The following is a 27,573-nucleotide window of genomic DNA, read 5'->3' as shown; positions in this document are numbered from 1 at the left end:
GTATTCCATGTGTGCAGATTAATGACGTGATAGTATCAAATTCCAGGCTTATTGCAAAACAAAAAATAAAAATATTACCGTGATTACGAGTAAACTAAAATTGTGTTACTTTGGGAGACAAGACCCTCCAAAATAGCTAGCTACTAGCAAATTATTAAGTATAGGGACATCTTCTCATACACCTCATGCTCCTGAAGACGCTTTCGCACAGAACCGTAGAAAACTCTCCAATATAGATAGACCTAGAATAGTCGGTAGTCAAATACGAATATCGATTGGTAGCGAGAACAATGCGATCGTCCAATCATATCCCTGGATTTGCGGTAGTTATGCTCGAGTTGTTGCTTTGATTGGTAGCTCCTGTTATATGATAATGTCCCCGCGTAGTGGAATCCTGGCTAAATGGGAATTTACGCCAACATGATTATGAGTGTAGCTATTAATTTCTATGCATTCTGGACTGTCAACGGAACAAAGGCAGAGAAGTAGAATCGGACTATGCGTTCAAAACTGCGGTGCATTTGAAAAGTTTTGATTAGAACCATGTGTCGTCATTGGTAAGAAGGCTACAACAGTTCATGACGTCACAGTATAGTGTACTGATATGAAATATAGAGAAAACCCACATATTTCATCTTTCTAGAAAGGGTAAAGCACTTGAATCATAATTATTATTCAGAAGGCATAGTTTTGCTAATACGATTCAAGTAATCATGCCATTGAGTAGTCTATAGTAATGTGAATTTTTTCATAGAGACAGTATTTTTAAAGTTTGGTAAAATGCTTTTTTATGTCTCATTTTAACCCACAACCGTGACATCATGAGTTATTGCTATCCCCTTGTAATGCACAAGAGTTGAGCAAAAATCTTTGAATTTTTGAATGGACGTCTGAGTTTCCTCAATATTTACTCAGTTCTGCTATTTCTGCATTTGCAAAATCCACGTGTTATTTTTTTCATGTTTATTCCCCACTATTTTTTTTTTCTCTTTCCTTATTCGGACGTGGGGGGGGGGGGTTGGTCCAAGCTCCGAAAACTTTATGTTATACTGTCTCCATGAAAACTCAAGTTAAAAACAAAAACAAAAAACGTTTTCATTCCAAACATAAGACCTAAACGTGTTGAATGATTTGGATTGTTGTCCTTGATTTTCTTTTATGACTTTGAGACTTGCATCCCATTTTCTGAAATTGTGGTCAACTTTTATGAAACAGTAATACTCACTAGTTTTTGTGATAATCGATTTTACAAACTTTTATTTTGGGAGCATTTTTGGCTGAAATACACAATTTTCTCCAAAACTCCATGAAAAGAATAAAATAAAAATAAAAATTGTAACACGCGTACTGCGCGAACAACCCATCTTGAAAGAAATCATTTCAAAATATAATTGACAAGGATACCGATAGTGACGGGGAAGTTGTGCCATTCTTATTCAAATCCAATGTCTTCCATGATAACAGCTGTGTTTGTTTGTTTTACAGAACGATTGTTTATAAACAAACAAAAAAAAGCTCCGTGGTCCGAGAGCATAATAGTCATGTTACATCTCATCCCGTATTTTCGGCATTATATCGCACAGTGCGAGATCCACGAATACTTCTCACCAACATGTCAGTATCACGACCCTATAATAGTGTTACTGACATTGTGCATTAACTGATTGCAGATGACAATGTTTGAGTGAATTCAGCGCGATAAAACACACGTGGAACACGTCATAAATGTTCGTATACTGTATGGTGCTGTAGACCTACGCAGTCAGTGGCGTCACTACAGATGCATTTTACTGTTTTTGTAATGAATATAAAGCGTCGCTTATTTCTAATATCATTGTTCTTTCCTTATTGTCTTTATTTCTGTTGAAAATACCAATGAAAATAAAAACATACAACTGTAGTTCAAAATCCTGAATGAGATGTTAAACAGCAAAATCCAGCGTATGATGTATCATTGATTCGTGACATATCGAATCGTCAATGTATTGAGTGCTATGTATATTACAAACACTCGTTGCAGTAAAGTGTCGAGACAAAAATATTTGAAGGAACCAGCTAGCGTTGATTGTGGGGTTAACTAAAACATTATGCACATATAAGGATAGGGCTGGCGAAAATGAGCAGACGATGTCAAGCACAGGTATTCCCACACTTGTCGTACCAGACGTATATAGTTTTCCCTCATATCAGTGAAGTTGTTTGATATGAGTACACGAAGAATGATTATGGTTCACGGATCACACACAGAAAAGATGAGTGACATAAAAAAGATAAAAGACAACAAAACGTGTCCGCTTACCTTCAAGCAGAGCTCGCGGCATGGTGGCAGCGGCGCCGCACCTTTCCGCGGGCACGCGGGCACGTAAGCCGCGCAGAGAAGCGGCCTGATGTACGGGGAGCAGCCTGTCTCGATCAGGCCATCCCACGACTTCAAGCTCCGTTTCGCCGATCTCTGGTCATCATCCCCGAAGAGGTTCGGGTAGACTGTCCTGGAGTAGGGAAGGCCGACGTCCTTGCACTGCGGCGTCTTGATCCGCTGACAGCGCTGTTTCTCCCTCCTGGCCGCCAGAACTCCAGGCGAGCTCACCATCACAATTCCGACAACGAGCAGCGACGCACCTGTCCAAAATCCCATGATGGCTGCGCAATTAAATATTCCCAGTGACTGCAAAGATTTCCTCAACGGTGAAGGAGTCAGGTGGAAGTTACTTACGCCTTGACAAACTTTGAGACGCTTGTAATGTCAAAAAGTCGGTAGGCAATGAATATTGAGGTTCAATTTCACTGCCAAAACAGTGACGAAGACTGACAAATAGTTTGGTTTGCTCAGTAAATTTGCTCAGCAGCTTTTGCTAGACAAAGCAATTATTGATTTAAGGTATATCATCTGAAAAGTAAGATGAGGAAACGGCTGCTATCTTGTCTGGTGTATGTAGAACTTCCCGCAAGAGCTCAAACTCGTTTCCCCACTTGTTGAGCGCGAGCTGTTGATATCAGATCTCCGTATACGAGGTTCATCCGCCTCTCCGTTGCGGAGTCGAAATTCTAAATAGCGACCTCGAAAGAGTCGTCGGCAGTTAAATACGAAAACCAGCGGGCGACGCGAGTGGCAAATGTGTTGAGAAAGCGCGCACGCTATTGGGTGACAACGTCTTGTTATTTCTTCGTGGGGACCCCTTTCACACCGATGTTTAAAGCTCCTGCCGAATCCTTACAACATCCCCGTAGCTAGCGGGTAAGGAAAACCTTCGAAGTCACTCCGTTGATACCATTTACAGGCGCAACAACAAAAGCGATAATTTTGCGACGCCGTTGTAGAAGAAAAAATGACAGCACACCCACCTGCTTAAACTAGTTCTTTCTCATTCTTATCTATACTTAATTGCTGGTAATTCACACCGTAAAGGGGAGATTACTTCGGTTTGTTGGCTTACTCCAGGCAAATTAAGCTTTGAGTAAAGGTGATAATAGAATACCAGCTCCAGAATGGGCCCTTCTTTCAGCTTTGTTCAATGGCAAACAATTCCACCGCGGTTTTTATTATTCAGCCGCGAAATGGGAAAAACGAAGAGAAAAGAGTGAGAAATGGGCAGCGACGCTACCAGGACGATCCGTGCACTCATTTTGTGGGGGTATACGAGAAGTGATTTCGGCACTGGCAGTTATAAATCGACCCGAGTGTCTGGGAGAAAAACTCTGTTACGCGATGAATGAGAGATCGTGGAAATACGAAAGGGGATTGTCAAACTGTTGCCATAAATTGTCATCTCGCACAACAAGCATTGGGGAGCCATTCAACATGCCTTCCATTGATGCACGAGGAAAATAATATTGAAAAGGAAAAGAAAAAAGAAATAAACCATAGACAGACTGCACCAAAATAAAGCAAACCACACAAAACAAGAGATAAAATGGCTAATGAATGTTGAGATATTAAGGACGTTGCCAGTTTGACTAAAATGTTGGTGATGCGTGCATGTTGTGTTATCTCACTATCTACATGTATATAAGTGAAAATGTTAACATGAATTTCACGATGTTCGCTGCTTTCAAAGTTTTATGTGATATGGACTGAATGTGCTTCGCCAAGTTTTTTTTATGGTTTCTTTTTTCTCTCTTTGCAAGAAACAAGAAGGTTGTCTTTATCTTGAAATATGTTAACCTCACCAAGATACAATCATATTGGCGTAATGAATTCACATTTTCTATTTCACAAGGTTTGTTCTGTCAAAAAGGTTGCTCATACTATTCGTATCATATTGTCATTCAGTCATATCCCAACCTGGTAACAAAGGTACGTTTTATGATTACCTTCCATAGGGAGGTTATGTCTTTGAAAGCGTTTGTTTGTCTGTTGTGTTAGCAATGTTACTCGAAAAGTTATCAACGGATTCTTGTGGACTTTCTGGAAAGATCTGTCGTGGTGTGTCGTGGTGATAGGAGCAGGTGATTAGCCTTTGACGCTATTGATAGTGATAAATGACTTTGACACGGAGGCTTGGGCTCTGTCTCCATTTGATTTCTACAGCTTTTAAAATGACTCGATCATCCAAAGGCACAACTTTCTTTATTTGCTTGCACCTCCAACCGCCGCACCGTATTCTCTGATCATGATATAGGCCTAATAACTTTATATCTGTGACATATCAATTATAATGAAACCATCTTAGATGTCTCACGGCAGTCATAATTCAAATAAGGAAGTTATGGGATTTTTAAAGCTATAGATGTGCTCGTGATGGAACATCGACATTGACCGAAACCGCATGATGATGATAACAATAATATCATAGTGATGATGATAATAATAATAGCTAATCTTGTTAAAGAATGTATAGGAACTTGAAGGGGTCGAAACAAGGACCTGAAAATCAGGGTGCACGCCAAGAACTCGCCGCCCAGGAGTCAGACAGCCCACGAGTTAGGCCTATATAGGCCACGAGTCATACAGCCCCCAAGCTAGACACTAAACGAACAATTAAGGCCTATGAGCTCAACATCACGTAATCATACGCCACCGAACTCTACTCTCCACCAGCTCGACACTCGGCAAATAAGGCCCTTGAGCTCCACACTAGGCAAACAAGGTCCACGAGTCCGACACTAGGCAAAAAGGGCCCACAACACCGACATTAAATCACACGGCTTAGGGTAGGCAGTGACGGTATTGTGGGCCCTTTTTGCCTAGTGTCGGACTCGTGGGCCTCATTTACCCATTGTCTGAGCTCAAGGGCCTTATTAATATCCAGTGTATAGCTCATGGGCCTTAGTTGCCTAGTGTCGACGTGGTGGGTCTTTCCTTTGTCTGGTGCCGATCTCGAGGGCTGGGCTGAATGACTCATGGACCTCTCGAGCTCCTGGGCTGTATGACTCTTGGGCGCGTCGAGCTCTAGGGATGACCCCGAAAATCAAAATGGACGAATCGTCAAAGCACATGGGTAAACTGGATGCCGTATCATGGACTTTAATTTGAAGTGCAATTGTCTTACACACACACGCTCTATCACAAAATCATTTATTCAGAAGACGTCGCTGAATTATCCGGTCATATTGCAGAGGAATACCATTTGTACTCAAGGACCAGCACTACTCCTGTCTACGACACAACAGTCGTCTTTTTCCAAAAGTTACAGAATGAACAACAAGGTTCCTGGAGTTGTTGCCATGGTTGCAGTCTTGAAATAGAAGAAAGGGGGACTGATTGTTGCCTAAACCGACCTGCATATATTTTTTTAACTGCATTAGCTCCTTTCGACCTACATTATTACTGGTAATGAGAGGGGAACGTCTCTGATGCTGTACAATAGAGATATGATCTCAAAGAAGACAATTGCGAGATTCGGAAATTTGTCTTTCTTGTACCAAGATTGATATTTTCTCTCCATGAGGTAGGAGGATCATTTTGAGATATACAATGAGAGGAGGAAGATATGGATATATCTGGTTTGTCAAAGAATTATTGTCAAGATGATAAATGGGCTTCGCTGAATCAAATTACAGCGATTGCATGACATCTCTGTATGAGGTAAAGTTAGGTGGGCATCGACAATATTTGTAATGTATGAAGTTTGTCCTGTACGTGTTTGAAAACGCCATAAATGTCTACTCTCAAGTACCGGTGGATTGTGCAGATGAACATAAATCATCCGAAGTATTGATTTGTAGAAAAGTCTTATTCTCTTCTTTGGGGGTACAGTGCACTTCCTTTATAACGAAATCCTCGGGACTGGCAGTTTTCTTTCGTTATAACGAAATTTCCTAATAACCAAACAAATACAGAATATGATGAAAACACGCAAACCATGAGTTTGTTTGTTGTTTATTGAATATTCATTATACACAGGAAATGTATATCCAATGTGTTGTTATCTTATTAATTTCATTTGAATGTTACAATGCAGAGACCTATAAAGCTGTTTGTACTGCCATATGCCTATTTTCAAAATACATTTATAGAAAATGATGCTTTAGGATACGGGTACATTTTGTTATTCCAAATGTTTGTTATTACATAAGTTCGAAATTACTCCGAATAAGGCTCCTTACTCTGAAGGTTCATCATTCCAAAGATTCGTTATTCCGGTAGTTCGCCAATCCAAAAATTAAGTAAGGTCCGTTATTCTGAAGCTTTGATCTTCCGAAGATTCGTTGTTCCAGAGGTTCATTATTCGGGAAGAAATATAAATGTTTGTTTTCTGAAGGTTCGTTTATCCGAAAAGTAATAAGCTTCATTATTCCGAAGGTTTGCTCATTCAAAACTGAGAAAGGTTTGCTATTCTGAAGGTCCGTTGTTCCGAAGATTCATTAATCCGAATAAAATAAGGATCATTATTTCGAGAAGATTGGTTATCCGCAAATTAGAAAGTTTTTTTTCCCGAAGACGATTATAAGACTTGTAATTCCGAAGGTTTGTTAGTGAGTTCACCTCTTTTTTACTTTTAGATCAACGAACTTTTTAATGATTCGATTAACGAACGTTCGTAATATAAACGGAGATTACTATCATTCTCGGTATTAACGAACCTTCGTTAAAACAGCCCTATTCTATTGTCGATTTAACGAACCTTGCAAATATCGAAATTTGGAATAACGCCACAATGCTCGTAATAGCGAGCCGTATTTCATTTCCGAGTTAATAGAGCAATATCAGAATCTGTGTATTTCGTAATAAAGAATCTTCGGAAAAAAAGAACCTTTTTCATTCCAGATGAACGTATCAAGATAACGCAAGTTCCCATCAGAAACGGTGCGTGACACGTACGCTGAGCGAACGGAGAGTGAGGTCAAAGTTTAACGTTCGCCTACGCAAAGACACTCTGTAATTAATGCTTGTTCCCCTACTGCCCTATGTATTTTCGATCCGAATTCGTTAGAACGAAGCGCGTTCCTTTTGTTTTTTCTTTGTCAATGGCGCTCGGAAAGGATTTCGTCATATCAAAAGTTTTGCTATAACCGTGTTCGTTATGAGCGAATTTTGTCCATAGACTTAATGGCGATATTTTCGGGACCAGAAGTTTTACTTCGTTATGACAAAATTTCGTTATAACAGTGTTCGTTGTAACAGGTGTGCACTGTATTATTATTTCTTTTCTCTGCTTTGTTTTGTTTTAACAGGAGGAGATCGGACAGAGATTTTATATTGATTTTGTCGTTGTTATTGTTTAACTTTACTTATCAACGTGAAAGACAATCATCCGAGCAATATTGTTGATGTAAATATTATTACAAAAATGTTGATATGTTTTAAGTAATAAGACCTTGAAATGTATTCACCTTGTAATTAACAATGGATGATCTCTGTGTTCATCATTTTACAAGCGGAGATTCGAATCTGTCACCTACTGCTTGCCAAGCACAGACATAACCACCAGGTTAAAGATACATGTCGGACATTCCGAGGTATCACAAGAAGCGAGCACTCGAGAATTCCCTTTATCACGCTGTGAATATTCATGAGTTTCCCTGAATATGCCGTGAAAATGGCCCCATGTTTTAGAAAACAATATTTACAAATCATACTGTCGTCATCCCTTTACAATTCAATTTCATTTCATTTCATATAATTTTCATATTTGTCACAGAGAAATACATCAGATACCCCACCCCAAAAAAAAATCTATATCTATATATATATATATATATATGATGCAAGATATCCAGCTTGGATGCACTATAGAATATTAATATAAACGTTCATAATGCCACACAATTTATCTATCCATAATAGAACACATATATAGAAATTTGAATCAAAGTAAAAATGTAAAAGAAATACGATGGAACCTATACTTAAAAGCAAGCCTTCAAGTAATTGATATAATTGCATTGAATAATTTTGAAAAATATTGTGTTGAATAAAAGTGGAGAGTTTTCACGACGTCTCAGAAAGTTTGATTACTTAGTATTTCCTCACGGCTCCTCAAATGGGTTGTTAATTTCGTAAGCCATTTGTGGAATATTAATCATAATGCTTAATCGATTCAAAATGAGACACATAGCGCTGCATCATTTTATGGGTGTTCGTCATGATTCGTCATCACACAAATCTACATATCTCATTATCTAATTAACACCATCATGACTGGTTCGACCGCAGTCAATAACATTACAGCATCCATTCCCGGTTATTTGTGTGTGTGTGTATGTGTGTGTGCGTGCGCGCGTGCGTGTACCATTCAGATGCAGACTATAGTTAAAGTGGATTTCACACCACATTAAGGTTAAGTTCAATAAAAAGAGAAAATTAGAACTGATTGTAGAAATTTAAGAAAATTAGACACGAAATATGAAAAATACGGACACCGATCGGTAATATGATGTTGGCATATGCAAATCAGCTTTTGTAATTATGTCATCAACTCACAATTAATCACACACAAAAAAAAACCATGTAGGCCTAAGATCTAAAAACATGTCCCCCACTCCCATCTTCATTGTCTATAGTTTATATGTGTGTGTGTGTGTGTGTGTGTGATTTTTTTTTTTGATTTCTTATGGCATGGCAAAGACCGTATAAAGAGAAATATTATGTATCAAGATTATGAGTTTGGGGGTTTAAGAATGACGAATCTTCGGTTATTTGTTAAGGCACAACGTATTATGTGGCTAAAACGCCTTCTATATGGAGAAAAAGAAGTTGGGTGGAAATTATTTTTTGACTTCTGTTTTAGTACAGTAGGAGGTAGATTCCTGTTTATGTGTGACTTTGATTCATCTATTATGACAGATAATGTACCACCTTTTTATTCGGAAATATTGAAGGTTTGGCTTGATATCTATAAATATAGACAATTGGAAAATGAGGTTGTAAATCCAATAATATTTAATGATAGGAGTGTACGCATAGCAGGTAGGATGTTTTTTCATAGAGATTTATTTGATGCAGGAATAATTACAATACAAGATATATTAGATAACGGTCATTTGAGATCTCAGTCACATTTTCAAAGCTTGGGTCTTGGTTTTAAGGTAGAAGAATTGCTTAAACTGAATGACATATTTAATGCTATACCCCAGAAATGGAAGGACTCTATGAGAGCAGGTACACTTCAGCAAGTTGATTCCACAAACTTTGACTTAAAATTGATTTTTTCTGGTCAGAGAGTAAATTTGCAAGTTTTAAAATCGAGAAAAATATATGAGGCTATGGTGGAAGATTTACAGTCATCTTATGTTTTACAAATTAAAGATGACCACAGTAGCTATGATTATACAAACAAAGAAATAAAAGATCTTTTTATTAAACCGAGTAAGTGTACATTGATAAGAAAATATAGAGAATTTCAATTTATGATGTTACATGGCGTAGTTTACACTAAGGAGCGTTTAATGAAGTTTGGTTTTGTAACAGACAGCCTTTGGTCTTTCTGCCAACATGAGCCTGAAACTTATCTGCACTTATTTTTACACTGTGTTAAAGTGAAACCGTTATGGGAATTCATGATTAATTATTTTGATATAAATGAGTTAAGGAATATGGATTGGAGAGATATATTTGGGGGAATCTCGGGTTATTCAAATAGATCAAAATGTGTAAATACTTTGATTATCTTAATAAAATACATCATTTTTAAATCTAGAACGGGAAATAAGTTACCCACTGGAGAAAAGATGCAAAAGATTATTGTTGAATTAATAAATGAGGAAAAAATCCTTGCGACCAAGGCTGGGAAGCTACATGTACATTTACAAAAATGGGAATATTTTGAGACTTCGTTGAATAAACCAGTCTGAAGCTACGTGCAACGTCTGTGACTTTTATGAAAATTGTAATGTTTCCATAGTATTCCACTCTTTCTTTTCTTCATTTTTTTCCTTTCCTTCATTCCTCCTCTTCTTCTTCTTCTTCTTCTTTTTTTTTTTCTCTTGTGTTGTTTTGTATTTTCTCCCCCTCCTTTCCCATGCGTTCCTGTCAGCCTGTTGGCGGGCTGATTATATAACTATATTTACTATATTGTGATGTGTAGGCAAGAGCAGTTAACCAAATTAGGTGCATGTGTATGTGTGTGTGTGTGTATGGGTGTTTTTTTTGTGTTTGTGTGTTGCATGTGTACAGATAGGGGTGGGGGAGGAAACAGGAAGGGAGGGAACTGATGGGGGTGGTCATAGGGACTCAGGAAGGGATATGAGTTAGTAGGTGGGCGGGTATTGGTTGATAAATAATATGGTTCCATTATTTATTACTGTATAATTTTGCTGCATAATTCATTTGGATGATTATTAAGATTAATGCTAGAAGAATTGAATTATCACTGTTAAATTTAGCAATTTTTTGAGAGCATAGGGGAAGTGACTGTATGTAAATTGATAATTGTTCATGAAAATGTAATTTTTGTTATGTCATTATGTACAGCAAAAGCAAATTTGCTATTATGATCACAAATGTATATTTTCGTCATTTCAATTGTAGCAAATGAAAATTGTTATGTTTTTCTATTACTTTGAATGGAACAGAATAAACATCGTTGAAAAACAAAAAAAAAGTAATGGTGTGTGTGTGTGTGTGGGAGTGTAAACAGAATAGAAACAGAATTTCGAGTGTTTCTAATTGACGTTGACAAACATGACAAAGTAAAGACATTTTGGTGAAGATGTGTGCAAAGGTCAATTGGACACTAAAGAGGCCATGGACATTTTAAGTTGATTTCTTATCTAATATTCATTGTTGCTATTGATATCATAGTCTTGTGAAAAACATGTGAATCTTTACATTTTCATTACTCTTAGGTCCGATATTGAAGAAACCTCTGCAAATCCATTTGCTTGATTTTATCATGTAACAAACGAGGACTGGAATGGCTCTTTAAGACGTTAAAACCAAATAAAAGTTGAAAATATTCTAATGCTGCTATATAACTACAATGACTGTTTGCAAAAACAAAAACGTCTCGCAGTGAAATTCATTTAGTGCCTGTGATCTCCTCCGGCGAAACCAAGAAACCAAAGTGAATTCTGGGAAAGATGAATCATCTACTCTTGTCTCAAGCACACTTCATTATTTATCAGCACAATTGTAGCCTGTAGCTATATTCTCTAATGTGTGATACTCATCCGTCGAGAGAGTTGGCATTATTTCCTATATTCTGCATCTTGGCGCTATCCCTGATTATTTAGAATGGCGCCACGCTATGCTATATATGCATGATAAGTATAGGGTCGATTTCTTTTTCGTTTTTCTATACGTGGACTAATTATTCAAAATTCGTCTGTCACTCTTCATTCTAGAAACATGATCCACTCGCCCGTGGTCATCGTGGAAATCATTTTAATCATTCCTCCACTTCAGTTTATTGTGTATGGTGTCGTCCAACACATAATTTCCTCTCTTTTCTTATCCTCTAATTTAGCTAATCAAAGATTTGTCTCGTGAAATAGATGATTAATAAGAGGAAAATAGCAAATATGTAAAGGGACAGACAATGTTGTCCAAACATTCAAAATAAGTAAAGAAAATAATCAATGAATCCATAAGATCGTCAAGATAGACAGACAGACAGACAGACATATTTCAGACAGACAGACTGTCAGAAATAAACATGAGTACCACTAGTGTGAGAGATACATTTTGCTTTGTGTAGCATCCCGCGTTATAACTGCCTCCTTTTATGTTCATATGAGAGGGGAAAAAATAGGGAATTAGGTGCTTATGGTGCGTCGAACCCTGTGGATGGATGACTAGGCCTACGGCGAAGAAGTAGCAAAATGGAGCTTGGATATTTTATCTATTAGCGCTTGTTTTTAGCATTCCGTTTGATATCTTTCAATCAGATATTAATCGACAGTAAATGAATAACACTGGAAAATGGCTTAGAAGGCAAAAACATATATCCTCAGCATGTTGAATGAAGGCTCTTAATGTAGCGCTTTTTGGAAGCAAGCTTTTCATTTATATTTAAAAGTAATGATATGCACTGCTGTATCTATATTTGTCATTTATGGTTGTTTGAACATTACATCTCTCCTGTGAGCAACATTCTCATACGATCACGAATTCATTTCAACTGCAATCCATTCCATTACAGAGAAACCCTCGTATATTAGTCTATTCTACTGTCCATCTCAGGAATGTTCAGCATTCACCCGAAAAAAGAAGTGGTTTTGTCCAAACTTTATTGATCAATTTTCTTCCCTCCTCCCCTCCACTGCTTACCACTTTGTCTCGCAGACAAAAGTATTGATAAAATGGGTTTTCAACTTTATTTTACTCTTTGGAGGTCCGTGGAGTTTGGTCCGTTCATACGCGTGCGTTCATCTTTGAACTCTGTGGGAAGATGACAGGCAAATGGGCGTCGAGAATTTCTAAGAATAAATTGTACCCAGTCAATTTGTTCATCGACTGTTTCTCCTCGGTATGATTAATCTCCATATGAATGACAAACTTTAATATCTCCTGACGATTTTTCTAATCCCTAAATTTGTTCTTTCAGCAGTTTTTCATTCAGCTGTTCCAGTGAGTTTTTCTTTTCATTCCACCTCGAGCAAAGTGTGGGTAGGTTGGGCTTCCTTTGTCAGTGGGAATTATATCTCTCCCTTATGTACATTTCAATATGAATCTGTCTCGTTTAGGTTCTTTTCAATGGGTAATTAAATGTCAGAAAACGGAAGACGGATGATCCGTTTACATGTTCCATATTTTATCTATCATTCACTATTAAGATGATGTTGCCAATATATAGAGTGGATAAACATCGAACAAGAAAAAAGAAAAATCCAACCATACACGATGAGTCGTTTATTCAACTCTGTCTGTACCAATTCCATCAAAACAGTCTCTCTTATACCAGCAAATGTTAGATCCAGCAACACCCTTTGGTTTAAGGCACAACGGTTGATATACCGACATTATATTATGCTACAACAAGGTTTACAGTAGGACGTGACATTGACCTAAACCGTTAAATTGTGCATGTTCCACGAACTGGACATCCGGCAAAGCTAGGGTAATGAAAATCCAATCAAATAAATTTCATCTATACTCTATTCCCACCAAACAAAACGAAAGACATGATACAAAGTAAACACTTTTTTTTGGGGGGGTGGTCAATTCATATTTAACAATTTGAAAGAATTAAGTGCAAGTCATGAAGTATGGTGCAAAATATATGTATAGCGAGTCAATATGGCGTAACAGCAGTATTGTTGATAAAGCATCATTATTGTATAAGATTGGATTTGGTCGTCATTCTATGTTACCACTTTGCAAATCATTAAGAATCGGTCATCTCTTCCCTGTCTTTTACGGAAGGCTTCTTCTGCAAGTGATTCTGATGTGGACGAAATGTTCTGGTGATTTCAAATCATTTTGGCGAAGAACTGCAAAATGAAGCGACGTCATCCCTATAGTCTTAAAATCCCCACTCATTGTCAAAACAAAAGTCTCTCACATATTAAGTTCAGTAGTGTATTATTTAGAAGGAAGGCTTCACCTATCATGGCTGTAGATCGCTTGTCAATAGTTCTCATTCTGTCAATCAGCTGTGAATTTCAAGAAAGCACCTTTTCATAATATCTTTTTTTTCCCCTCACCCTTTCAGCTCCTATTTCCCCTAAAACGAAAACACGTCCATTGTCAGTGATTACCAGCAAAAGGAGAGGGTACAATTACTGCTTGATCAACTAGAAACCGAGACGAAGCTTGAAAAGAACCTGCAGAGGTACTACTAACCGCATGGGTATTTTTCGAGGGAGATGCATTCGCCAGTCAAACAACATCGAAGGTGTTAAATGAAAACAGTTGACTTCTGGGATTAGTCAAACAACGTGGACTTTTCACACCTTCCCTCGCCTCATTAGCCGATACTCGGCTCTCGCACTGAATAGAACCAGCCAGTTTCCGGAGTCACCACATCACAAGATATAAAAAGATGGGGAGGAAAACTCGAGGGGGAAAATGGTGCGTGGAAGATTTACAGAGAGTGGATCTTCGCCAGGCAGGGGTGGTGGTGGAGGTGGAGTGGGCTTTATTGTAGGCGCACAGGTAGGGAGGACCTCTCCATTATGACGTAGGGTTGGACTAGCAAAGTGCATCCATTCATCCAGTTAATCAGGAAGGCGGGCATTTCTGTAATGCAGAGTTGAGTGAGTGTTTGAGGTGGCGGCACCCCGGTGTGATGAGGCAGGCACCCGAAAGCTATTGCTGCATGAAATTAGATCAAGGTCATTGCCAAGATTAAAGCCTCCCTGTTCAGACCATTTTTTTCATCTACGATTCTTCTCATCCCATTTAAGAACATTCAATGTTTGATTTGGAAATGATTTGGGTATTCCCGTCGCCTATCCTTGATATCAATTAGACACTACTGATGATCTGGATTGAAACGGTAAAACAAAATCAATCAAACAAATAAATTTAATTTTGAAATTAATTCAACACACAGAGAGTATGTCTTCTCCAAAGACTAGTTGAGGGAGCTATGATTTTGTATGAGAAGTTATTTCACCTCCGAGTAAATACGCGGTACAGAGGAGTATGTTTGAATTTGTGTTTACGTCTGAGTTGGGCTAATATCGGGTTAGTGCGTGTGATTCTGACGTCAAATGTACTTTCCCACCGTCAACTTTCAAAGGTGAAAAACCGCCGTGCCGAAGAAAAACTACTAACTTGAATATCATTGAAAGGAAAAGTGAAGCCGTAATAAGAAATCACGTGATAAAGTCCATGAAATCCTTCAGGATTTTTACACGCGGTGACTACATGTAGTAGATAATAGATACTGCAGGCTGTGATGTGTCAGATTATAACATTTATTTTTGTGAAAGATATATTGTGGTCAAAAGCTTGTCGTAATCATATGACTGTCAGACACTTGAAAACCATGATGACACAAATGTATACATCGAAACACATCAATGACACTTTCTCGTGCTATCTCATTCTTTTACTCTCTCTCTCTCTCTATCTATCTATCTATCTCTACCTACTTATCTCAAGGTACTAACACCTGAATAGTTGGTCTTATAAAGTATTCTTTGTTTTTCCCCCGTGTAAAAGCAAAGGTATCGCTAGTAATGATTTTGTTTGAGTGTGTATTGGTGTGTGTGTTTTAAATCAAATTCCCACATGTAAAAGTTCAATATGATATGATTATCTGTAAAAAAAATATGTTTGACTATAAGTTTTTTTTTTAGTGTTGCTTAACTTAGCAGAATGCTACAAATAAACACATTTACGTAACGCACTTCAGCTCATTGATGCGCACGTACTTAGCAAATGCACAAAAAGTTTCTTGAGGTATTAAGTCTTTCGTTCACTTTCCACTTGTTTCAAATACTATCTATGAAGGAACATGCAAGTCGCATTTAAAAATCATTTTGGCAAATGATGAAGCCCAAATCCACGCTCACATCGCTGTTATTAAAAGATAACTAAACCAAAACAAATACAAGAGTAAAATGATATTAACATCTCACAAACAAAGAGGAAGGTAATGGAATTTTACAAGTTACAATAATTGGTTTTCTACGAATTTCAAGTCAAAATTGTCATTATCTAATCAAATCCTCTTATTTTGATATGACAAACATCGCTGCTATTTGATGATGTGGCACGTTTTCAAATGCCAAAACTCTATAATTTTTCTAATTTCTAAGGAGTTTGCGCTTTTATCTGTGCCTGACCCACCTAATTTATTAGATTTTCCTATTTTCTTTTTCTAAAGGTCCAAGTTTTATATTTAGGAGAGTGATTATGGATTATTCATGAAATCAATTTCCTGAGATTTTATGTTTCGGTATCATCTGGGTTACTTTCCAAAATTTCTATCGTCAGTCAACTTGTCAGTGCTTGTATTTATTCTAGCCATAAGAAACCTTGAAAAGGGCTTTTTCTCGATATGATGAAATTGAAATTAAATTTACAATTTTACTAGAGCAACAAGAGTCTATTGACTTGCAATCACGTATGTAAGATTTGCTTAAAATTTTGTCAAGTCGTTTGATTGAGTTATCGCACGTAGCTGCTCCTGTGTTCCCACAATTTGGGTGGAACCTCAAAGGCGGCGTGCGCATCTAATGGCTTTCGTTTTTCATTTGAGCCCATCAGCTGTTACCATATCTTCGTCATCAGTTGGCCAATGGTGAGCCAGTGGGCCGCTGCCTCCACAAGGCTGAATCTCTCCTTTTTTGAAATGGAGATATTCTACTTTTTTTTCCAGTCATATTACTCATCTCAAATACACGTGACTAATCACTCAATCACCGTGGTCAGAGTATTTCAATTCCACTACAAAATCTCTTGAGGAATTTCCTTGTATAGATTTGTTTGATGATGACGAGCTGGCTTTCTCTCTCTCCTCACTCCTTCTGTTCGTTCTCATTTTTTTTTTTCTTCGCGGTGGTGGCGTCATATTTCTAGACACAATTGTATCGAAATGATTTCTGGCTCAACGACCCTATGACGGATAGAAGACGTGGGCGTACAATTAGGATTTGGTGGCCGAAGGGTTAAGAAAGGTGAGAGTAAACGAGGCCTGATTGGACGACGATAAAACGAAAGTGACAATGATGAATTGCCGTGTAAGATGTGTCGATGAGTAAAGGACCAACATCATTTTACGGAGAAACAAAACTCCGTCTTTCCCTTACATTAAATACGTCTTATTTAATGAAACAAGTTTTGTTTTGTTTTGTTTTGTTTAGTTTTGTTTTGTGTTGATTTGTTTTGTTTTGTTTTTTGTTTCTTTAAAGATGAATAAAGGGCATGTGTAAAGAGCAGCGTAACACAAGTCTAATGGGGTAGGCGGATACAAATAGAATAGGCTAGTAATTTCAACATAACTGAGAAGGGAAAAGTATGGAAATCAAAACAAAGAGCGGTTCATTTTGAGAGATGGAAATATCTACCGGCAGATGAAGGTAGCCAAGGTCTGGTAGTGGACAATAATTGAAACATTGACAGTGTAGGTAGAAGTCATGAGAGAGAAAGAGATCATATAATAATAATAATAATAATAATAATAATAATAATAATAATAGTGATAACAATAATAGGTCTCATTACACTCAATATAATCTCTTCAATTTTGGCACATTCTTCCAAAGTGCCGTACGTATCATTATCATTACCCTTCCATATTGTATGGTATAACCCATTATCAAACGTAGGTCGAGAGGGACATCGTGGGTAAAACATCTTCTCCAAGAACGTCGGCACTCGTCATGCAAGACTCGACTTCGGGACCTATGTTTCAAATCCAACAGTCCAATCCACTATACCACAGTACCCCCTCCCCCAACCCCATTAAGAAAGAGAAGAGAGAGGGAGAGAGATGAGAGGGGAGAGAGAGAGAGAGAGAGAGAGACGGTGGGGAGTGGAAGTGCGTACAATACCATTAAGGCAAGGAAAATTGAAACAGAGTATCGAAATTTTCGCCGCTGTGAAAACATCCGGACTATATTCATGCAAGTTTTAAAAGGGGAAACGAAGAACGGAAAAAGGTTGATGGAACCGCAGACTTTACTTTTCCCCTTTTTCACTTGCACGGAAGAGTGATCGCTGGTTGGTTAAATCGACAGACTTGAGCGACATCTGAACAATTGAGAAACGATTCCCACATGTGAGTGTTTAATCTCAAGAGAGGAACTCAAAAGTGCAGTCCAGATAAACAAACACGAAACTTGATTCATACAGCTTTCCTTCATAGAGAACAACAAACAGAAAGTTGAATCATAATAGATGAAGTAAAAACTATTGAAAAAAAATCTGATTGAATCTAGAAAAGTTGTTCTTTTCCTGCTTTACGATTTTTAATTTTAGAATTCATTATCCTCAAACTATTGGAGCAGGGCCCTGTTTCATAAAAAGTTGATATGACAGCAACTCTTGCTGGAATGGCAATTGTCATGACAGCGAGAAGAATCCAGCTTTTTTATTGGCTGTTGCTATTGGAAATTGCAATTCCAACAAGAGTTGACATCCTCAACATCTTTTGTGAAATGGGGCCCAGATATCATTAAAATATCTTTACGTATTAAGCGACTGGCTACGCGCAAAGGTAAAGCGCGCATAGGTAAAGTGCGCAACATGATTGATTCTGGAATGTACATCACCACTTGTGACGAAATTCTAGACTGTCGCAATGATGATGAAGATGCTCACGACGAAAAGAAGAAAAAAAACATTAATTCCTTTCGGTATTCGATGGGAAATAATCGTTTAATATCGAGTTGAGTTGAATTGAATTGAATTGAATTGAATTGAATTGAATTGAATTGAATTGAATTGAATTGAATTGAATTGAGTTGAATTGAATTGAGTGGGCTAATGAACAGCACGAGAACAATAATAATGTGGCGTACGTATATATTTTACAATTTACCACGACGGTAACCCCTATTCTTGTTGAAAAGTCTATTCAACGGCCATTTCATCCGAACCATTGTGCGAGTTGAAGAATCAGGTAGCGTTGCTGATCACAGAACCCCCCCCCCCCCCCCCCATTGTATAAACATGGCACTGAGTATTTAAGTTTTGGCAGCATTTAAAAACCGTTTGAGAGACCAAAGACACATACCTATACTGTACTGAATTCTCAGTATAACAAAAACAAAAACAAAAAAAACCACTGAAATCACTCCATGTTTCTTGTATCGAAATTTGTTATACCACGGTTTGCAAAACAGTATAATACAAAGAAACTTTCAGCTAACAGGCTCAACTTTGTTACAGTTTGTTATGCCAGAGATTATGAAGATATGGATGAAGATATGGATGGAATAGAATGAGCTGCTACGAAAAGAAACACAGAGGATATGAATTCTGATAATGCTATGAATAGTAATAAATACTGATGACAATAAAGTGATGGAATGAATACATGTTCATAACGAGGACTCAATGGATTTGCAGTGATATCACGATGATAACGTTGGGTCATCCCACAAGACCGACACCCACGAGTCATACAGCCCACGAGTTCGACATTGAAAACAGGTCCATGAGTCATACAGCCCATGAGTTCGACATTAGGCATGTTAGGTAAATATAGCCCATAGAGTTCGACAGATACAACACGGGGCTCAATGTGTCGGTCTCGTGGGCCTTGTTAGCTTAGTGTCGAACTCATGGGGCTATATGACTCGTGAGCTGTACAACTCATGGGCTGTGTTACTCGTGGGCTGTATGACTCGTGGGCTGTATGACTCGTGAGCTGTATACGTAACTCATGGGCTGTACGACTCGTGGGTGTATGACGCGCACCCGATGACGATTACGAGATTGCGAAATGCTGACATCACAATGAAGATATCGAAGATGAAATAAGGTCATGAAGATGAGTGGATGGATGACGATAGCGGTAGCTGGAAGTTGTCAACCTGGCGTTTATGTCTTCAATTATCATGTCGTGACGATTGTTGTTGGAAATTAGGATGACCTGATGATTCGGTGGTATTATTTTGTATTTTCCTGCAAATTTCATCCCATCGACGATAAATCTGGCAGCGCTAGTTAAAGCAAGGATACCGGAATTATAGGACACGGTTCACGGGGATTGTGTTATACATGTAGCTACTTTTATGGGTTAGTATAGACGCAGTGAAGATTGAGAGGTTTGTGATGTAGCGATGCGTAGGATTCAAGGTTTAATTATCAAAGTAGTGTAGTTTTGATGGTGGAGTAACCTCAATGACGTATTTCACAACGCCAGCACCGAAACACGTTGTGTATGCATCAAAGATGTGACTTTCATCATTCATGCTCTTGTGAAATGTTATTTCGTGATGAGAGTGGCGTGATATCCCTGCTGCAAAGAACACAGTGTCCCACAATGTTTTCAATGTGAAAACCCTCGAATTAAAGTGTGAAAAGGATTTCACACAAGCTGTGGTATGGTTTTTCACAGAGAGTTCAAATATTATATTTAGTGTTCTGTTTCACACTGTGAATTGCTGATTCACAATGTGTTCAAAATGTTAAAATTTTCATTTAACAGTGAAGAGTATTTCACACTACCCGTGGCGTGGTTTTTCACAGAGAGTTCACATAGTAATGTTCTGTTTTACACTGAATTGATTATTCACAATGTGTTTACAATCTTAAAACGCTCGAATTTAACAGTGTGAAGATGATTTTACACGATCTGTGGAGTGGTTTTTCACAGAGTTCACATAGCACTTTATTGTCTGTTTTATACAGTGAATTGATGATTCTTTATGTGTTCATAATGTTAAAACGCTCGAATTTAACAATGTGAAGATGATTTCACACTGTGGTGTGGTTTTCACAGAGTTCACAAAGTGATGTTCTGTTTTACACTGAATTCATGACTCACAGTGTGTTCACAATGTTAAAATGCTCGAATTCAACAGTGTGAAGATGATTTCACACTACCTGATGTGGTGTGGTTTTTCACAGAGAGTTCATCATATAGTAATTTTCTATTTTACACAGTGAATGATAATTCACAATGTGTTTACAATGTTAAAAATTTCGAATTTAACAGTGTATAAATGATTTCACACGAGCTATGGTGTGGTTTTTCACAGAGAGTTCACATAGCACTGTATTGTCTGTTTTACACAGTGATTTGATGATTCTTAATGTGTTCACTGTGCTAAAACGCTCGGATTTAACGGTGTGAATAGATTTCACACTGTGTTCAAAATGTGTTCACACTGTGGGACGCTGTGTTCTTTCCAGCAGGGGTCGACAAGATCTCATTGCGTTGACGATGAGGCGGAGTGATGAGGATGATAGCTCTGAAGGTACAGTAATGACGAGAATATGCATTTTAGTCTGTTCTGATTTATGACCGATGATCATCATTATCATGATCATGATTTTTTTCTTTATAGTAATAGAGATGACTATATAGGAAATGGGATAATCACCATGGCACCTGATTACCACTTTGCAAATGTCATGTTTACAAAGTTGCGATCTATCGTCAGGTGCTGCAGTATCTTTGGTATTTGTATTGGTGTCACAAAGGTACTTACGAACAACGGCCCCTGGAAGTGCGACCTTGTAACAAATTTTGTGTTACGATCAGGGTTACAGCGATTTTCGTACCTGAAGTGTCCCTCTTTGAGTTTTTTTAGGTGTTCTTTGCATTAGACACTGGCTTGTGGCGTTTTGAAAGGCCAAGTGGATCTTCTTTGTAAATTTAAACCGCAAAAAAAAAGAAAAAAAAAGATGAAGTGCAAAGCCCAGAGGTCATTTTAGGGTTTTTTCCCTTTTCTTTTCCAGGACGCTGGGAAGTGACACCCAACTGCCGATGTTCTCAAAAACGGGAAGTGTAAACAAATAATCCTGACGCATCTATGCGTCATCAAAATATGTGCTACCGTATCTCATAAGGTTGGCGCTAATCGGAGAGTTATAGAAGACAGAGTATGTGCCGAGCCATATCCTTGGGGTTCCGGATACTGTCACCCTAAAGTGGAATGCCTGCATCGGATGTAACAACTAATCCAAGCTCACTTCAAGTCTGAAATCCCAATAGTGTTAAACCTTTCGTACTCTCTGTGATAGAGCCTTACAACAATCTGTTTTCTCGTATGCGGAGCGACAAAAGGGAAAGAGTCCCTTTTTTCTCCTCGTTTTTCCTGTGTTCACAAAGAAGAAAATAGAATGGCTGAAAAATTTTCCTTTTTCTCCTCTTTTTTGCGTGGGATTTCTAGCACCTCGTGTTTGGAAACATAACAAGGGTGGTGTTTGGACTCAAAATGAAGCTGCAAAACCCGCGAGTTTGGCGAGCTTTTGGGAGCGAGAAAGAGGAAAATAAACGAACGTAGGTCATGGTCGTCGACGCCTGTTCATGGGTGGATCACTTGTAGCCTAGAAACAAGGCGTTGATCATTATGAAACATAGGACAAATGGTTCGAGAGGCCCATGCTTACATGATTGTTGGCCATTGTGCACTTTGTATTTCGGCTTGAAGGGAGAATAAGTCGAGTAATTGCCTTTCATTTCAAATATGGATACCACTCATCAACATCTCTTCAAAGGTTGGTGTAAAGATTGCGATATTTACCCCTTATAAAAAAAAAAAAAAAAATCATGACAGTGTTTTTAATTGCGATTCATCCCTGACTGTAAGTCGAACAGGCATGGACAATGACGCTTTAAATTTCCTTTGCCTCACCAGATATTTGATTTGAAGGTAAGGTACATTATGTCATTGACTCAACAATAGAAAGTTGTGAGAAGATACAATTTTGCGCGGGTTAGTTTTCATTTCTGATTCGAATGTGGTCTGGGCAATGGAAGGAAATTTCATTCATTTCGCTACATTTTATATCAATAAAATGTTTACGTACAGAAAAGCTATACGGCAATCAAGCAGGTGTGATTTGCGTGCATTTCATTTTTATTATGAAGCTGACTTTCGTGTACACATCTTATAAAGAAAAAAAAAAAGAAGATGCGGACATTACATTTAGTGAATTCACATCTTAGTCATCTGCGATATTTCAACATACATGTAACATGGCATCACTCGGTCCGGTATACTAAGCGAATCTACCGTAACGTTCATCGAAGTCTTTACATGTATTGCATACATATCAAACTATAATACATTGTATCACGTTTTGCACAAATGCATTCTGTGTCTGATGAAACTTTTTTTTCTCTCTCTCTCTTCCTTTGTTGATGAATCGCAATTGCATTGCATTTGCTGTACAAAGTAATGTCTTAAATTAACACAGAGAGAATTCAGGTTTAGAGTACATGTTCTACTTTCGATTTAGAAAGATTAAGAAGAAATACAATGTATCACAATAACTTCATAGTAAACAAAGAGCAAAAGAGGAAAATATATTTTGTGGACATCAGAGAGCTCCAGACAAGCTGGGGAGGGTACACGGTATACCATTATGCAATTTCAATCGTTTTTATGTACGTGTATAATAATCACTTTGTTACAAATTAAAATCAATGTTTTTCTACAATATAACAAGTGTATACAACTTCCGAATCAGTATCAAAAAGGAAAATAATTCCTTCTGCTATATGTGCTACTTTACTGAATGATTGCTTACTCAAGTATAGAAAACTTTAATTTTCAAGTATAGGCTATTATTATACTTCTTTTTCTGTGTAGGCCTACACGTGTAATCCTTGTAATACAGGCATGGAGCTAGCTCCGTGATACAGGTGTACATACGGAGTAATTTATACATAGATTATTCCTTTCCAAAACTGTTGTGAGCCATTATTACAATAAACCCTTTGAGCCTATGTATTTTGCTTCCGATAGCAAAAAGCGCTTGACATGCACATAGGTGTATATGATGTAGTTCGATCATCACGTATATAAGTACACTTTATTTTGACAGACACGACAGAGTTCCTACAACTACACATCATGCAACAACCATTATTAAGTGATGTTGCCAAATGAAAAAAAAAAATGGAATGCATCAAGAGGAGAGGTAAGATGAGTCCTCTAATAAAAGTCATTGGTATCGTGTTGTTAACCTTATCATACATTACAAAAGTTGAAAATAATTTGCTGCTAAAATTAGACGAAAATGTGCATGCTACAACTTGTATCTAATTGTGTATTGACATACCATATTACAATATAACGCCCTTCACGCACAAAACGCGTTATAGCGAGGTCGGGTATAAAGAGGCGTTCGTTTACAGCGAGCTTTTAGTCGCAATTCTAACTACGTGTTATACAATTGTAATTCTATGGCTATGTATACCGCTATAACAAAGTCGCCTCCAAGATTTCAGCTATATTGCGAACAATTCAACATGTTATGCCCAGACCAAAGGAAACCATTAAAACGATCTTCCAGTATAACAAGCAATTATAATTCTGTACTAGGATTTCAAAGATATCATCGCGCTCCGCCATTCCATGACGATTTATACCTCGTGCACTCCCGTTATAAGGAACGCGTTTATAACGACATTGGATTTTGATACAATGGAATAACAATTCAGGTCCGAAAATTATCACTATACATGTATATCTTTATACATTTTATTGTTCAGCTATAAGAAAATTTCGATGTAACGGAAGAAAATGTTATAACGGGAATCGCCTGTATAGGCCTATATACTGTAATTGCACTTGCATTAAAGGGATCGTATAGTTTTGGTTGAGACCTAATTTCAGGTTTCTAATATTTTTGGTGAGATAATGAGAAACCTGTTATGAAATATGAAAGAGCATGTAATTCCATGAGGAATTCAACGTTAATTTGATGATTTTTTTTTTAAATGGCTGAGATATCCAAAACAGAGCGATTCTAGTGAAGTGTGGGACCTACCTTTTATTGCGATCGCTTTGTTTTACTTATGTTTTTGGATGTTTCAGTCATTCCAAACCCGATTTTCATCAAATAAACTTTGAATTCCTATTAAAATGGTATGCTCTCTACTATTTCATAAGTGTTTTCTTGGTATCTCGCAAAAAGTTAAAAGCCGAATTCTCATCTCCACCAACATGACCAATACTGTACCATCCCTTTAAGCTCTGAAGTTAAATGAAATGCTTGTGAATGTAAAGAGGTACAATATACAGCAGTAAAAATGCAATGAACGTTTATTGAAGAATTAAAGGATGTTCGCAGACTCCTCGGACAAGTAAGGAAGTACAGTAAGCTCATCATCACAGTCGACCTCTAACAAGTCGAAATTTTGACTATGTACTGAGTATATACACGTAGAAGAAAATATTAGGCCGGATAAACACGTGTTAATTCTATTGTGTAAATCGAATAACTTTCGCCGCTTAGTATGGATTCGACTAGGACGGGGTTGACTATACTCTGATATCATTTTTCGCTACATGATTGTTTGGATATAATTCACGAAAACCCTATTACTATGAAGTCGGATGGGGAAAAGTAAATTGCACCATCACTTACCCTTTTCCATTTGAGAATAGTCAGCATCATATTATGACGATATCATCAAACGTCCTGAATTACAGTCTAACAGGACAACAAATATCTATAAACGGACATACAACAACCAAAAAACACTTTTCATACGCTACACTATCATATCTTAACCACAATACACGAAGCTACAAGTTTGTGTACCGAGTATATTCTATCCATAATACGTTCATTCAATATTCATGACTCGAGTATTGCACAAGGAAATTCGAACAATTATAATATATACCAGGGACTACAATTATCAAAGATTGCATTCTTTGGAATACACGTATACATGCCATACGGAAGAAAACACTACCAACTATTGTCTTAATATTGCATATTGAGCATAACAATACCCCTCAGTGCAATGCTCTCGCTGGCACAATATACATTGTATTAAGGACCGTTCATTTCAATCGTGAAGGTCAATGAACCTGTACAGTCATTGCGGTGACCGATGAATTTTAGGGTTTTCCACAGGGACATGATGAATTTGAAAATTGTTTTCGATGATTTCAAGCACACACCTACCACGGAAGCGATTGTTACATCCAATACCGAGTTGTAGAATGTGAAGAAAAGAGTAGGAAAATATCAACATACGATGTACTTCTGATATGAAAACTGGAATAATAATACATGTAATAGAAATATGGTACGTCCAAATATTACGTAATGCTGTCAACAAAAGATACAACATCAAAAGTTACCGTAAGGTGATTAAAATCGATGCAGTGAAAAGATGATTACATAAAACATATCAAAATTAAAGAATCGCAAACTATGGAGTTGAATGGCAGCTGAACATGACAATGGCAATACAGCATTCACAATTTTCCATCAATAACCTGATTTGCTATGTAAGTAAAAGTATAAGATTTTTCAAAGCACCAGTGCAAGTAACATGACGATTATCTGCTTTTGAGTCAAATACTGATTTGACAGAGTTGATTTCTTATGTCAAAATGTAGCAAATATGTACAAGTAATTAATGCCTTGTATGACATTTTGTAACCTGATGGGGTGTAACATCAAATACTGAACATACCGGTGGAAATACTTTCCAACACTATATTTACTGGCATACTACACTAAGTACTTTTAGAACACATGTACTATACTAGACTCTACTGTGTATTACATGAGCTATTATACTCTCCTCAAATGACTGTCATGTATCATCAAGAAATATCTGGAAACGACGGATATTACATTCATTCATATTTAGTGACTGTGAAGTAATGCAGGTGCACACTATATACTTCTGTAAGTACAACTACATTGTTCATGTATTTTTATGACAACATTTTGTTGTTATAACGATGACATTATAACAAGGACCTGAAAGCCATGACAATTACCTTGCTATATCAGGTTTTTAACCATATCAGAGTATAAAAAAACAAAGAAATATAACGAGTTGGGACATGCAAAATCACCTGGTTATTGGAGTGCTTGTTATAAATATGAGACTTCATTATAACGAGGTTCCACTGTACCATTCGATCGTGTCTCAGGACCTTGGTGGGCTACACTCGAGGTGAAAGGTCATCGAGCTGCATAGCGCCGATGTTCAGCGCGGTGGTCGGCGACGTCGCTCCGAGCGAGACCAGTTCGACCTCGGGACTTGAGAAGACAGGACTCTGGTGGAGATCAACGACCTGGGGAAAGATGACAACGAATGAAAGGAATCTCTGAAGGGCACATGCGGTATACAGGGAAATTTCGTTATAATGAGGACCTAAAAAGACTGTGACAATTGCCGTGTTGCATCGGTTTTCTCACTATATCAGGGTACAAAAAACAACAACAACCAAACAAACAAATGTCAAGAGATGGAACCTGCTCACTAACCTTGTTATAACAGGGTTTTTATTTTTATCCATCCTCTTTATAACAGGGACCCCAAACTGGCAATTGCTTTGATATCAGGGTCCCGTTTCATGAAACCTGTTATCAGTAACAACTGCCACATTTCTATGACAAATTTGATCTCAGCCAATCAGGTGCAAGGATTTCAGTAGCTTATAACAACTATCATAATTTGTTAACGATAACAAGCTTTATGAAACGGGGATCAGTTTTCTCACTATGTCAGGGTACGATAGCAAAGGATTATCAAGAGTTGGGGCCTGCTCAATCACCCTGTTATAGCAGCGTTTAGATATATCCATCTTCTGTATAACAAGAGTCATTTTGGGGTCTTGAAGACCCCAATATGACAATTG

The 27,573-nt window shown here is 37.6% G+C and overlaps 1 protein-coding gene and 1 pseudogene across 1 annotated transcript in view; both read right to left on the bottom strand.

Annotated features, from left to right (window-relative positions):
- The window catches only part of LOC139744412 (roundabout homolog 2-like), a 100,449-nt gene extending 97,976 nt beyond the window's left edge, over positions 1–2,473 (bottom strand). Inside the window, exon 1 of the mRNA XM_071654851.1 lies at positions 2,300–2,473. The gene's annotated coding sequence lies outside the window, so the exon portion shown is untranslated. The remainder of the gene's footprint in view (positions 1–2,299) is intronic.
- Positions 2,474–26,874: 24,401 nt separating this feature from the next.
- LOC139744411 (uncharacterized) overlaps positions 26,875–27,573 on the bottom strand; it is a 44,206-nt pseudogene continuing 43,507 nt past the window's right edge.

Source organism: Diadema antillarum, unplaced genomic scaffold (genome assembly GCF_040938485.1).
Source record: "Diadema antillarum isolate AM-2024a unplaced genomic scaffold, OU_Dant_1.0 seq00001171_RagTag, whole genome shotgun sequence".
NCBI lineage: Eukaryota > Metazoa > Echinodermata > Echinoidea > Diadematoida > Diadematidae > Diadema > Diadema antillarum.
The sequence above is the reverse complement of the archived record's forward strand: the minus strand, read 5'-3'. Positions and strand labels throughout refer to the sequence as shown.